Here is a 15317-nt window from a genome sequence, read left to right on the forward strand (position 1 = left end):
GAGGTAGCTGTGCCCAGGGCCTGGGGTTGGGTCTTTAGATTGGGCTGGAGCTCTAGTATCTTTTTTCCCTCTTTGGGGTTCTGTTATTTCCTGGAGCGGCTGAGGTAGGGGAAGAAGCACCACAGATGCAAAGAGTGGGCGGCCCCTCCCCTCACACGCTTCCTTTTTATCTCCAGCCCAATAGGGGATGGATTTTCTTTTAGACCTGGGCCTTGAAAATAGACCCACACGGGGAATAAAGATTTCAAGTTCACCAACCTGCTTTTTGCATCCATTGAATGGAACTCGAACCCAGGCTTGGCTCAGATCAATTACTTTGCTTTCAAAAACCAAACAAAACCAACAAACAGCTCTAAAAACGATCTGAGTCATCTGAGTGCACATTCCTGCTCCAGGCACTGGAAATGCTCCTGTGGTTGGTTTCGGTACCACCAAAGGGAGCTGGAGGTGGTATTGACGCAGATGACAAGAAAGGCCGATCAAGTGGAATGTGATTGGTTTGCAAAAGGGGAGACTGAGATGAAGCATTTGGTTCTGAGCTAACGTCCTGTAAGAGAATGCACAGGTTTCTGAAATTCTCTCTTGTTAAAATAGCTTTCTTTTTTTTCCCCAACAGATAAGGAGCTCAGAGTCAGGCCAGGGCGGGATGACATTTATTGATTCTAAAGCATCTTTAATCTGCCAGACGGAGGTGCCTTTGCTGGTCTTTCTTGGACTATTGGAGAGAGGTAGGTTGGGGGAACGGGCCAAGTGTGTGGGGGAAGGAAAGGAGATGTTATTAGGACCAGCACGCCCAGAGGAAGAGAGTGACCCACATTGGTGCTAGGAGCCAACGAGTGGGGAAGTGAACGAGACCTCAGCCATTCCCAGGAGAGAGATGCTGCTGCCTGGGGAAAGAAGGAATGGCTTTGCCTTGAGAAGTCCGGGAGCCTGTTATTAAGCTGCAGCATTTGTTATTTGACTTACTCTGGCCATAGTAGCATTGGGCTGCCTTGACTGGGGAGAGAAATATTAAAAGTTTTCTGGAGGAAGTGGATTGAATTTTTATAGTTCAGTATTGCTTCTCAGGGAGTCCCTAGGTGGACCATTTTGTGTCTCCAGAGAGCTGGCAGTCACTGTCTCAGTAAGAGGATGCTCTTTGGAGTTTCTAGGACATTAGCTTAGAAGATGAATGCAGTCTCTCATTGTGCAAATGAAGACAGTGAGGCCAGAGCCCGACACTGGCTGGACGTTGGCCACACACACCCCGGGGCCTGAGATAGCCGGGTCTGGCTTGTGAGCTTCATGACTTCGAGGCCTACTGCTCCCCTTGCCAGCTCTTTGGGTTCATAATGTATTCTGTGTGTGCCCAGAATTCTGCTGGAGCAGCTACTTTCATTTCAGGATGGAAAGGGGAAGGGGTTAGAGTGTGGTGGCATCTTTAAAGGCTTTGCCCCCAGCCTTCGCCTCATTTTCTCTAGATCTTTGATGATACTTTCCAAACTTATTTGATGATTGCAGATATCTTTTTAAAAATCAAAATATACGTGGGGCGTGGTGGCTCATGCCTGTAATCCCAGCACTTTGGGAGGCTGAAGCGGGCAAGTCACGAGGTCAGGAGTTCAAGACCAGCCTGCCCAACATGTTGAAACCCATCTCTACTAAAAATACAAAAAAAACCAAATTAGCTGGGCGTAGTGGCGGGCACCTGTAATGCTAGAATTGTATGGCTTTGTCACTTCACAGTGAAGCCTACCGAGCAATGAAAGCTACCTGTGTACAAGCAGGGTTAGTGCCTCTCCCATAGATTTGAATGGACATCCAAGGGTCATCCCACAAAGAATGAGATTTACAGGTGGGACATGGTGGCTCATGCCTGTAATCTCAGCACTTTGGGAGTCTGAGGGAGGAGGAATGCATAAGCCCAGGAGTTGGAGACCATCCTTAGCAACGTAGGGAAAATCCTCTCTCTGCATATAGTAAAAAAACTAGCCAGGCATGGTGGCATGTGCTGTGGTCCCAGCTACTTGGGAGGCTGAGGTGGGAGGATCGCTTGAGCCTGGGAGGTTGAGGCTGCAGGGAACCAAGATCACACCACTGCACTCTAGTCTGTGTGACAGAGCAAGACCCTGTCTCAAAAAGAAAACAAAAAAAACAAAAAAAACAAACAAAAAAACACTTCTAGTGTGAAAGACAGAGACCCAAATGAACAGAAAAAAAGAACTGAGAAGTCATAAACATGGTTGTATGGGGAAAAAAAGGCACATTCATGAAATAAATAAGCTCTTAGGTATTAAAACTATGATAGCAGAAGTGAAAATTTCTTTTCTTTTTTTTTTTTTTTTTTATAAGAAAAAGAATAAAGAAGAAAGAGAAAGAGGAAGAAGAGAGAATGGGGGTGTTGCTTTATTGCCCGGGCTAGAATGCAATCTAAATATGGGTATGCCTATAATTGTCCTTAATAATGGAGACATGAAAGAAAATGAGGGAAGAGAATAACAAACAAGGAGCCAACCAACATTTCGTTTAAACTTCTAAGTTGATATGATGTGGTGCTGATAAGAGTGTATATTTTGTGTATTTAAAGTGGAGAGTTCTATAAATGTTAATTACGTTTACTTGTTCCAGATCTGAGTTCAAGTCCTGGATATCGTTGTTCATCTTCTGTCTCATTGATCTGTCTAATATTAATGTTGAAGTCTCCCACTATTATTGTGTGGGAGTCTAATAAAGTCTCTTTATTAGTCTTGTATGTCTGGGTATTCCTGTATTGGGTGCGTATATATTTAGGATCTTTAGCTCTTCTTGTTGTTGCATTGATCCTTTTATCATTATATAATGTCCTTCTTTGCTTCTTTTGATCTTTGTTGCTTTAACGACTATTTTATCAGAGGCAAAAATTGTACCTTCGCCTTTTTATTTATATATTTCAGCTCTCTGGTTGGTTGGTAAATCCTTCTCCATCCCTTGTTTTGAGTCTTTGTGTATCCTTGAATGTGAGATGGGTCTGGATGCAGCATACTGATGGGTTTTAGTTTTTTATTCAAATTGCCTGTCTGTCTTTGGATTGGGGGATTTAGTCAATTTAAATTTAGAATTAATAATGATATATGTGAGTTTAATACTGCCATTTAATATTAGCTGGCTATTTTGCCCATTAGTTGATGTAAATTCTTCATTATATTGATGCTCTTTTTGATATTTTTTAGAAAGGCTGATACTGTTTGTTCCTTTCTATGTGTAGTGGTTCTTTCAGAAGCTCTTGTAAAGCAGGCCTGGTGGTGATGAAATCTCTGAGTGCTTGCTTGTTCACAAAAAACTTTATTTTTCCTTCACTTATGAAGCTTAGTTTGGCTGGATGTGAAATTCTTGGTTGAAAGTTCTTTTCTTTAAGGATGTTGAATATTGATCCCCACTCTCTTCTGGCTTGTAGGGTTTCTGCTGAGAGATCTGCTGTGAGTCTGATAGGCTTCCCTTTGTGGGTAACCTGACCTTTCTCTCTGGCTGCCCTTAGTATTTTCTCCTTCATTTCAACCCTAGTGAATCTGACGATTATGTGCCTTGGAGTTGCTCTTCTTTTTTTTTTTTTTTTTTTTTTTTGAGACGGAGTTTCGCTCTTGTTACCCAGGCTGGAGTGCAATGGCGCGATCTCGGCTCACCGCAACCTCCGCCTCCTGGGTTCAGGCAATTCTCTTGCCGCAGCCTCCTGAGTAGCTGGGATTACCGGCACGTGCCACCATGCCCAGCTAATTTTTAGTATTTTTAGTAGAGACGGGGTTTCATCATGTTGACCAGGATGGTCTCGATCTGTCGACCTCGTGATCCACCCGCCTCGGCCTCCCAAAGTGCTGGGATTACAGGCTTGAGCCACCGCGCCTGGCCGGAGTTGCTCTTCTTGAGGAATATCTTTGTGGTGTTCTCTGTATTACCTGGAGTTGAATATTATCCTGACTTACTAGGTTGGGAAAATTTTCCTGAATAATATCCTGAAGTGTATTTTCCAGCTTGGATTCATTCTCTTCGTCACATTCAGGTACACCTATCAAGCGTAGATTAGGTCTTTTCACATAGTCCCATATTTCTTGGAGACTTTGCTCGTTCCTTTTTATCCTTTTTTCTCTAATCTTGTCTTGTTTTGTTTCATTGAGTTGGTCTTCGACCTCTGATATCCTTTCTTCTGCTTGATCAATTTGGCTGTTAAAACTCGTGCATACTTCACGTAGTTCTCGTATTGTGTTTTTCAGCTCCATCAATTCACTTATATTCCTCTCTAAATTGTGTATTCTTGTTAACATTTCGCCAAATCTTTTTTCAAAGTTCTTAGTTTCTTTTGATTGGGTTAAAACAAGTTCTTTTAATTCACAGAAGTTTCTCATTATCCACATTTTGAAGCCTGCTTCTGTAATTGGAACACACTCGTTCTCCATCAGGCCTTGTTTCTTTGCTGTTAAGGAACTGTGATCCCCTGCTGAGGGAGAGGCATTCTGATCTTGGGTATTCTCAGCCTTTTTTGGCTGTTTTCTTCCCTTCGTTGTAGATTGATCCATCTGTGGTCTTTATAATTACCGTCTTTGTAAATGAGTTTCCGAGTGGACGTCCAACTTATTGATTCTCAGTGCCGAAATCTGAGCAACCCACTGCGCCGACTAAAACAGTGGCGTTAAGATTGATGGTGCTTTTCTGACTCTGCACCAAGAACCGACGCTCCGAGGCACCAGCCAAACCACCTCGCCGGTCACAAGAGTCGCGCTGGCGACCCGTGGGGCTCCTCCGCTGGGAATCTCCTGGTGCGTGAGCAACAAGAATTCACGTGAAGGTGTGGCGTCCTCTCGTTCTTTGTGCTTTCACTGGGAGCTACAATCCCGAGCAGCTAGTGATCAGCCATCTTGGATCTCTCCCCCCTCAGAAGTGAAAATTTCAACAGAGGCTGGGTGTGGTGGCTCACGCCTATGGGTGATCACTTGGGAGTTTGAAACCAGCCTGACCAACATGAAGAAACCCCTTCTCTACTAAACATACAAAGTTAGCCGGGTGTGGGGGCACATGCCTGTAGTCACAGCTACTCTGGAGGCTGAGGCAGTAGAATAACTTGAACCCGGGAGGTGGAGGTTGCGGTGAGCCAAGATCACACCATTTCACTCCAGCCTGGGCAACAAGAGCAAAACTCCGTCTCAAAAAATAACAACAGAAGAGTTGGAAGAGAGAAAAACAAACTTCCAGAAAGTAGAACACAGAGACTTAAGAGATGGAAAATAGGAAAGAAAATATAGGAAAATTTGACTTCAGTCCAGGAGACCTAACATGCACCACGTGGGAGCTCAGGAAAAAAAGGCAAGAGAAACGGAGGAAGGAAAAGTTGTAGGAAACAATTCCAGAACTGAAGGCATTTCTGCTTTTAAACAGTCTCGAAGTAGTACCCAGTACCATGAGTAATAAAAGACCCATGCTATAGAACATCATCATGAACTTTCAAAACTCCAGAGATAGAAATTACTAAATGTCATCAGAGAGAAAAAGGCCACATACAGATCAGAGGCTGAGATGGCACTGGACTTTTCAAAAGCAACAGTAGGGCCAGGCGCGGTGGCTCATGCCTGTTATCCCAGCACTTTAAGAGGCCGAGGGTGGCAGATCACTTGAGGTCAGGAGTTCAAGACCAGCCTGACCAACATAGTGAAACCCCATCTCTACTAATGTACAAAAAAAAATTAGTCTGACATGGTGGCAGGTGCCTGAAATCCCAGCTAGCTACTCAGGAGGCTGAGACAGGAGAATTGCTTCAACCTGGGAGGTAGAAGTTGCAGTTAACCAAGATCGTGCCATTGCACTCCTGCCTGGGCAACAAGAACAAAACTGTCTCAAAAAAAAAAAAAAAAAGCGACAGTAGAAACGACAAGACAATGGGTCAGTGCTTTCAAATTTCTGAGGGAAATTAATTCCAACCCTGAGAATTAATTAATTCTGAGGGAAGTTAATTTTATAATTGTCATTCAAATGAAAAGTACATTAAAGACTTTTTTTTTTTTTTTTTTTTTTTTTTTAAAATAAGGTCTTCCTCTGTTACCCAGACTGGAGCGCAGTGGTGTGATCACAGGTCACTGCAGCCTTAACCTCCTGGGCTCAAGCCATCCTCCTGTCCCCTGAATAGCTGGGACTGCAGGTGTATGCCACCATGCCCAGCTAATTTTTATATTTTTTGTAGAGATAGGGTTTTGCTGAGTTGCCCAGGAGTTGCTGGTGCCGAACTCCTGGGCTCAAGTGATCCTCCCACCTTGGCCTTCCAAAGTGCTGGGATTACATGGGTGAGCCATGGTGCCCAGCCCACAAACTCATTTTCTAAGGTAAGAAGTTAAAAGTTGAGAGTGCAGTGGCTCACGCCTGTAATCCCAACACTTCGGAGCCTGAGGCAGGAGGATTGCTTGAGCCCGGTTCGAAACCAGCCTGGGCAACACAGCAAGACCCCATCTCTACAAGAAATAAAAATAAAATTATTTTTTAAATAATAAAATTGGCCAGGTGTGGTGGCCCACACCTGTAATCCCAGCACTTTGGGAGGCTGAAGCAGGAGGATCGCTTGAGCCCAGGAGTTTTGAGACCAGTCTGGGCAACATAGCGAGACCCCATCTCTGAAAGAAATTAAAAACTAGCTGGCATAGTGGCATGTGCCTGTAGTCCCACCTGGCAGGTGGATTGCCTGAGCTAAGGAGGTTGAGGCTGCAGTGACCTGTGATTTCACCACTGCATGCAGCCTGGGTGAGGCCCTGTCCAAAAAAAAAAAAAAAAAAGTTAAAAGTTGAAAATCGAGAAATTTTACCATGAAACTGTTATTTAGAAATATAAAGGTCAGGCATAGTGGCTCATGCCCTGTAATCACAGCACTTTGGGAAACCAAGGCAGGAGGATCACCTGAGCCCAAGAGTTTGCGACCAGCCTGGGCAATATAATGAGACCTTGTCTCCACAAAAAATTTAAACATTCGCCAAGTGTGGGTGCCTGCCTGTAGTCCCAGTTTCTCAGGAGGCAGAGGTTGCAGTGAGCTGTAGTTGCGACACTGTACTCCACCCTATGCAACGGAGTGAGATCCTGTTTTAAAAAAAAGTTGTAGGCTGAGCACAGTGGCTCATGCCTGCCGTCCTAGCACTTTGGGAGGCTGACCTAGGGGGATCACTTGAACTTAGGAGTTCAAGACCAGCCTGAGCAACATCACAAGACCCTGTCTCTATTTTCATTAAAAAATTTTTTTAAATTTTGCCTCAGGGATAAAAACACACAAATATTTTAAATAAAAAATGGAAACATAGAGATAAATACTTAAAGAAATAACTGAAATTTATTGGGGGTGGTGTATATGTAGAAGTAGAGGTCCAAGGACTGTTACTTTGTACTGTAAGAGTTTTTTTTTTTTTTTTTGAGACGGAGTTTCGCTCTTGTTACCCAGGCTGGAGTGCAATGGCGCGATCTCGGCTCACTGCAACCTCCGCCTCCTGGGCTCAGGCAATTCTCCTGCCTCAGCCTCCTGAGTAGCTGGGATTACAGGCATGCACCACCACGCCCAGCTAGTGTTTTGTATTTTTAGTAGAGATGGGGTTTCACCATGTTGACCAGGATGGTCTCAATCTCTCGACCTCGTGATCCACCCGCCTCGGCCTCCCAAAGTGCTGGGATTACAGGCTTGAGCCACCGCGCCCGGCTAGAGTTTTGGTTTTAATTAATTTTAAAAATTATGTACTCGTGGCCAGACATGGTGGCTCACTCCTGTAATCCCAGCACTTTGGGATTACAGGAAAATTGTTTAATTACAATTGATTAATTACAATTACAAAAAAATTAGTTGAGCATGATGGTTTGCACCTGTCGTCCCAGCTACTTGGGAGACTGAAGTGAGAGGATCACTTGAGCTCAGGAGTTCAAGGCTGCTGTCAGCCGTAATCGTGCCACTGCACTGAAGCTCGGGCAACAAAGTGAGACCCTGTCTCTAAAACAAAAAAAGTGCTGGGTGCAGTGGTTCACGCCTACAATCCTAGCACTTTGGGAGGCTGAGGTGGGCAGAGCGCTTAAGGTTAAGAGTTCAAGATCAGCCTGGGCAACATGGCAAAATCCTGACTCTCCAAAAAATGCAAAGATGTAGCTGGGTGTGGTGGTGTGCACCCGAAGTCCCAGCTATTTGGGGAGCAGTGACGAGAGGATGGCTTGAGCCTGGAGGCAGAGGTTGCAGTGAGCTGAGATTGCACCACTGCATTCCAGCCTGGGCAGTAGAGCCAGACCTCTCAGGAAAAAAAAGAAAAGAAAACCGTGTACTTGTTTAACTTTTCTAGAAATTAAAATAAAAGCATTATGACATCCATATTGATAACATTGCACTTTTTCTATGCTTTCTCTTTTTTCTTTCTTCTTCTTTTTTTTTTTGAGATGGAGTTTCGTGCTTCTTGCCCAGGCTGGAGTGCAGTGGCGTGATCTCGGCTCACCGCAACCTCTGCCTCCTGGGTTCAAGCGGTTCTCCTGCCTCAGCCTCCTGAGCAGCTGGGCCTACAGGCGCCCACAACCACGCCTGGCTAATTTTTGTATTTTTAGTAGAGATGGGGATTCTCCATGTTGGTCAGGCTGGTTTCAAATTCCTGTCCCCAGGTACCTGCTTTGGCCTCTGAAAGTGCTGGGATTACAGGTGTGAGCCACCATGCCCCACCTTCCTATGCTTTCTAAAATGCTTTATCAACAGGCATATGGCACAATGATAAATGTGCATTTAATATGTGGACTTTTTTTTTTTTTTTTTTTTTTTTTTTGCTTAGAGTCTCACTCTGTCGCCAGGTTGGAGTGAAGTGGTTCGATCTTGGCTCACTGCACACTGCAACCTCTGCCTCCAAGATTCAAGAGATTCTCCTGCCTCAGCCTCCTGAGTAGCTGGGACTACAGGCACATGCCACCATGCCCGGCTAATTTTTGTGTTTTTAGTAGTCAGGGTTTCACCATGTTGGCCAGGATGGTCTCGATCTCTTGACCTTGTAATCTGCTTGCCTCGGCCTCCCAAAGTTCTGGGATTACAGGCGAGAGCCACTGTGCCCGGCCCCAGGTGTCATTTTGATGACTGCATTCACTTCCATTGAGTTAATGCATGATTTATTTAGCCATTTCCTTATCCCTTTCACAAACAGCACCACAATGAATATCTTTGTGTACATAGCTTTTTTGACTTTTGAATTTCTTCTTTAAGATAATTCCCAAATTCCTGAAGTTAGGAGGTCTGAGACCGTGGATGTTTCTCTTGATTTTGATGTGTAGTATCTGGGGTCTCCACCTGGGTGCTGGCCTGTGGTTTCCCTGGTGGGTCATGAACTAGGATGATGACAAGAGATGGTTAGGATAGCATTTTTTTTTTTTTTCAAGGTAGTTGGCTTATTTTTTCTGATGCCTGCAGTAGAGGTCAGAAATCTTTGTTTCAGAGGCCAGGTATGGTGGCTCACGCTTGCGATCCCAGCACTCTCAGAAGCCGGGGCAGGAGGATCACTTGAGCCTGGGATTTCGAGACCAGCCTGGATAACATAGGGAGACCCCGCCCCTACCAAAAAAAAAGAAAAACAACAACAACTCTGCACAGTGATTTGTGTCTGTATTTCTAGCTACTTGGGAGGCTGAGGCAGGAGGATCCCTTGAGCTTGGGAGGTCGAGGCTACAGTGAGCCATGGTGACAACGCTGTATCCAGCCAGGGTGATAGAGTGAGACTCTGCACCCCATGCCAACAAAAGAGCAGGCTGCTGGCACGAGTCCGGGCATCTCGGGGCATGTGAGCTGCACACCTCCCCTCATCACCCCAGCCCTGCCAGCTCTTGCCTGGGTCCTGCACGAGTCTCCTCACTTCGTTCTTACCTCCATTCTGGCCTCGCCCCCTTCCATTTTCCTCACAGCAGCCAAAGCCATCTTTGTAAAACATAAAATCAGGCCGCCCCAGTCCTCTGCTTATTACCTCCAGCGTTTTCTCCTTGCGATGGTAACCAAACCCCGGACTCCTCACCATGGCTATGGAGGCCTGCAGGGTCAGACTCACTGTCTCTTCCCATCATCCCCCTTTGGGCCCTCGGCTCCAGGCACCTGCCTCCTGCCTCAGGGCCTTCGTAATTTCTTGTCTTTTCTTTTTTGAGTTGGAGTTTCACTCTTGTTGCCCAGGCTGGAGTGCAATGGTACAATGTCAGCTCACTGCAACCTCTGCCCCTTGAGTTCCAGGATTCTCCTGCCTCAGCCTCCCAAGTAGCTGGGATTACAGGTGTGCGCCACCATGCCTGACTGATTTTTGGTATTTTTTAATAGAGATGGAATTTCATCACGTAAGCCAGGCTGGTCTTGAACTCCTGGCCTCAAGTGATCTGCCCACCATGGCCTCCGAAAGTGCTCGGATTATAGGCGTAAGCCACCGCGCTTGGCCCAGGCCTTTTTACTTTCTGTTCCCACTGCCCAGAACCCTATTTCATGGCTCTTTGCTGGATCCTACTCTCACTTGAGCCTCAACTTCAGAACAGTCTCACCTGAGGACCCTTCCCTGACCCACCATCCAAAGGAAACGCTCCCTGCAAGCTCTTTTTATTATATTCTAGTGCTTTTACTACCTGAAACATCTGGTTTATCTGTTTTCTTTTTAACTTTTTAATTTAAATTTTAAATATTTATTTATTTATTTTTGAGACAGATTCTCACTCTGTCGCCCAGGCTGGAGTGCAGTGGCGTGATCTCGGCCCACTGCAACCTCCGCCTCCCAGGTTCAAGTGATTCTCGTGCCTCAGCCTCCCAAGTAGCTGGGACTACAGGCACACACTACCATGCGCGGTTAATTTTTGTATTTTTAGTAGAGACAGGGTTTCACTATGTTGGCCAAGCTCGTCTCGAACTCCTGACCTCAAGCAGTTCACCCACCTCCCAAAGTGCTGGGATTACAGGCATGAGCCACCGCACCCAGCCTATTTTTAAATAAATACAGGCAGGTTCTTACTATGTTTCCCAGGCTGGTCTCAAACGCCTGAGCTCAAACAGTTCTCCCACCTTGGCCTCCCAAAATGCTAGGACTCTAGGCATAAGCCACCGCGCCCGGCCTGTTTTCTTTTTCGTCTTCTCCTGTTAGACTAAAAGCTCCATGAGACCAAGGATGGTGCCTGCCCTGTTCCCTGATGTACACAGAAAAGTTGCTTAAATAACTAATTGCTGCAGGGATGATAGAGCGGACTTGGGGCCTGTGGCCTCCTGGGCTGAAGAGGGCAGCCCTCTTCATACCCTCTGTTCATCTCTAGGAGGATGTGGTGGTGGAAGGATCTTTGGACTTCTGGCAGCCAGAGCAGGATGGTCGTTTCTGGAAAGCTCCTTCAGGGCAGGGCTACTGTCACAGAGTGCCACTGGGAAGTGAGGCCCCAGAGGGAAGCACCTTTATACTCTGCCTCTGTTGTACCCACTTGCCTTTGTCTTCTGTGTGGGTTGAGCAACAGGAAAAGTTGATTTCACCCTGCATGTGGGAATGGCAGGGAACCAAAACACTGGATAAGAAGGCCCTTGGTTTTTTTTTTTTTTTTTTTTTTTTTTTTTTTTTTTGAGATGGAGTCTCACTCTGTTGCCCAGGCTGGAGTGCTGTAGCGTGATCTTGGCTCACTGCAACCTCCGCCTCCCGGGTTCAAACAATTCTCCTGCCTCAGCCTCCCTAGTAGCTGGGATTACAGGCATGTGCTACCACACCCGGCTAATTTTTGTATTTTTAGTAGAGACGGGGTTTCACCATGTTGGCCAGCGTGGTCTCAAACTCCTGACCTCAAGTTATCTGCCCGCCTCAGCCTCCCAAAGTGTTGGGATTACAGGCGTGAGCCACTGTGCCTGGTCAGGACCTTTTTTTTTTGACACAGGGTCTCACTTTGTTACCCAAGCTGGAGTATAGTGGCCTGATCTCAGCTCACTACAATTTCTGCCTCCTAGGCTCAAGTGATCCTCCCACCTCAGCCTCCTGAGAAGTTGGGACTACAGGTGTGCGCCACCATGCCAGGCAATTAAAAACCATTTTTTTTTTTTAGCAGCAATGGGGTCTTGGCCATGTTGCCCAGGCTGATCTCAAACTCCTGAGATCAAGCAATCCTTCCACTTTAGCCTCCCAAAGCTCTGGGATTACAAGTGCGTGCCACCACACCTGGCCCAAGAAGGACTTTTTGAGGCTGAAATATACCTGACCATAAACCCAGGTCGAGGGGCCCAATCCAGACTTGCTTTGTTCAGCATGGTGTGAAAGGCCAGTCCGTGCGTTCATCTTGCAGCTCTTGTACCTGTGAATACCTTTGCAGTGTGCCCTCTCTGTCTCCCAGCAAGGTGGCTGCTGGCCTTGCATCCTCCCAGTATCTACCAAGTTCATGGTAGATACTTGGATGGTGTGCGTAACCACATTCTAGAAGGTTCTGTGGCTGAGGCTTCTTTTCTTGGGCTAATTGGATGGTAACTTTGGGCTCTGAAATTCAGGAGGTGGACAGGTGTTTTGTCCAAGGCTTTGGAGCATGAGCATTCTTTACACAGATTCACAGGGATGATTCAGGGATGCCTTTAGACTCTTACTCTAGATTAACTCGAGGTTCCTTCAGAGTAACGACTGAAGGTGCTTGGTATATTTTGTCTAGGACACCATGAGAGAGGAAGGTGCTTGCCACTCAGATAAGCAGGACACCCCTTCCCTTCTTTTCCTTGCCACCTGTCCCCTGTGCAGAGCAGAACCTACTGGAAGTGACTTTTCTTTTAATTCTGTTGATGTGATGTGTCACAGACTTTATATCCAGCTTTCTATTAGGCATGTCCACTGGTAGTCATTCAGGAAAGAAACTCCCAAGCTCGACATTTCACCTTCCCTACCTGCCAACAAACCTGGAGGTTGGGGCATGTTGGCAGATTCTTCCTTTTCTCCTCCCTCCCCCTAATCACCAATCACAAAATCTGCTCTTTTCCTCCTAACTCATAACCCTTCCAAGAGAAACGTTGGAAAGGACAGATATAATTGGGCTGGACAGAAATTCTGTCAAAGATTTTTTTTTTTCTTTTGATGGAGTTTTGCTCTTGTAGCCCAGGGGAGTGCAGTGGCGCAATCTCAGCTCACCGCCACTTCCACCTCCTGGGTTCAAGCAATTCTCCTGCCTCAGCCTCCCAAGTACCTGGGATTACAGGCGTACGCCACCATGTCTGGTTAATTTTTGTATTATTAGAGATGAGTTCTCACCATGTTGGGCAGGCTGGTCTCAAACTCCTGACCTCAAGTGATCCACCCACCTTGGCATCCCAAAGTGCTGGGATTACAGGTGTGAGCCACTGTGCCGGGCTGGAAGTGACCTGTGTATTCCCTTGGGAAGCTGTTCCCCGGGTGTGTGACTGTGGACCCCAGGTTCTGTCATGACATTGGCTGAGGCTGAACAGTGGTTTCCAGCTAGAGTGTCGGCCACATTTGCAGTGGCCACTGGAAAGATGTGGGTGTCTGAGACTCAGGAGATGCTGGCTCAGAGCCCCAAGATGGTGGAGTTTCAAGAGGAATGAAAGGGATTTTCGGGAGTCTTGAGTGTCGGCAAGCCACCCTTCAGCAAATTGGCCAGCCCAGGGGGCCCTTTGGTGAGCTGCCAGTTCACTCCTGCTCTGGAGGAAGAACTTGTCACTCTGGGGGACACCCCTGCATGCCTTCTTCTCTTCAACATCTATTGAGGCCCACGGAAGCATCCCTGATGCTGGCAGGGAGACAGTGATGCCACCAGTTCTATTAAAATATTTGGAGAGGGTTGTGCACCGTGGCTCACGCCTGTAGTCCCAGCACTTTGGGAGGCCGAGGCAGGTGGCTCACCTGAGGTCAGGAGTTTGAGATCAGCCTGACCGACATAGTGGAACCCCATCTCTACTAAAAATACAAAAAATTAGCTGGGTTTGGTAGTGGGTACCTGTATCCCAGCTACTCTGGAGGCTGAGGCAGGAGAATTACTTGAACCCAGGAGGTGAATGTTGCAGTGAGCCGAGATAGCACCACTGCACTCCAGCCTGGGTGACAGAATGAGACTCTGTCTCAAAAATAAATAAAATAAGGCCGGGCGCTGTGGCTCACGCCTGTAATCCCAGCACTTTGGGAGGCCGAGGCGGGTGGATCACGAGGTCAAGAGATCGAGACCATCCTGGTCAACATGGTGAAACCCCGTCTCTACTAAAAATACAAAACATTAGCTGGGCATGGTAGCGTGTGCCTGTAATCCCAGCTACTCAGGAGGCTGAGGCAGGAGATTGCCTGAACCCAGGAGGCGGAGGTTGTGGTGAGCCGAGATGGCGCCATTGCACTCCAGCCTGGGTAACAAGAGTGAAACTCCGTCTCAAAAAAATAAATAAATAAATAAAATAAAATATTTGGAGAGGCCAGGAGTGGTGGCTCATGCCTGTAGTCGCAGCATTTTGGGGATTCCATTGTAGAGAGATGATTTAAGCCCAGAGTTAGAAACCAGCCTGGACAACATGACAAGACCCCGTCTCTATGAAAAATACAAAAATTAGCTGGGCTTGGTGGCTGCACCTGTAGTCCCAGCTGTTTGGGAGGCCGAGACAGGAGGATCGCTTTTACCCAGGAGGCTGAGGTTGCAGTGAGCCATGACTGTGCCACTGCACATCAGCCTGGGTGACAGAGCAAGACCTCGTCGCAAAAGAAAAAAAAACCTTTGGAGAAAGTCCTCTGCTGGCCAGTCGGGACTCAGAGGTCACATACATCAGATGCTCACAGCTGGGGAAGCCATTCTTCAACCTTGGGCTCTAGAAAGAGCACCATGGGAAGCATTCAGGACAGCTTGTAAGGGTGGTGCGGTGTTCTGGGACAGACCCCGAGTGTGGGACGGCCCCGCTTTGTGCAGCTGTTTCTGTGGATCATGCTGGCCAGGAGGCAGGGAGGTGAAAGGAATTGTGCTCTTTCTTATCCTGTTTTCTTGGATATTTTATGAATGACTTAGATGTGGACACAGCAGTCATGCGTCAGGATTCTGGATGACTCAGTGAGGAGGGGTTGGTCACAGTCCATTACTGGATAATGTGACCCCAGCTCCCCGCTCGGTGTCTAGGCCGTCTCACCTGCCCCCCTACCCCAGCTCCACATCTGTCTGTAGCCTGGTGACTCCACAGATCTGTCCCTGGCCTTCTGACCTGGGGAGTTTGCCCTGACTGTCTTTACATGGATGTTCATTATGCAGCTGAGATTCATTTGGTCTGAAATGGGGCTCCTGCTGTCTTATGCCACCAGAACTCTCTTCCTTCCCTGACTCAGTAAATTCCCAGCGCCACTCCCATCTCCCAAGCCCAAACCTGGCTGTCGTCTTCACTTCCT

General features: G+C 46.9%; 1 protein-coding gene across 14 annotated transcripts in view; it reads left to right on the forward strand.

The window, feature by feature from the left end:
• PIK3CD (phosphatidylinositol-4,5-bisphosphate 3-kinase catalytic subunit delta) overlaps positions 1-15317 on the forward strand; it is a 108433-nt gene that overhangs the window by 62839 nt on the left and 30277 nt on the right. For all 14 annotated transcript variants that reach the window (XM_074380033.1, XM_074380032.1, XM_074380031.1 and 11 more), the window contains one exon: positions 617-728. The gene's annotated coding sequence lies outside the window, so the exon portion shown is untranslated. The remainder of the gene's footprint in view (positions 1-616; positions 729-15317) is intronic.

Source organism: Saimiri boliviensis, chromosome 11 (assembly GCF_048565385.1).
Source record: "Saimiri boliviensis isolate mSaiBol1 chromosome 11, mSaiBol1.pri, whole genome shotgun sequence".
NCBI classification, from domain to species: Eukaryota; Metazoa; Chordata; class Mammalia; order Primates; family Cebidae; genus Saimiri; species Saimiri boliviensis.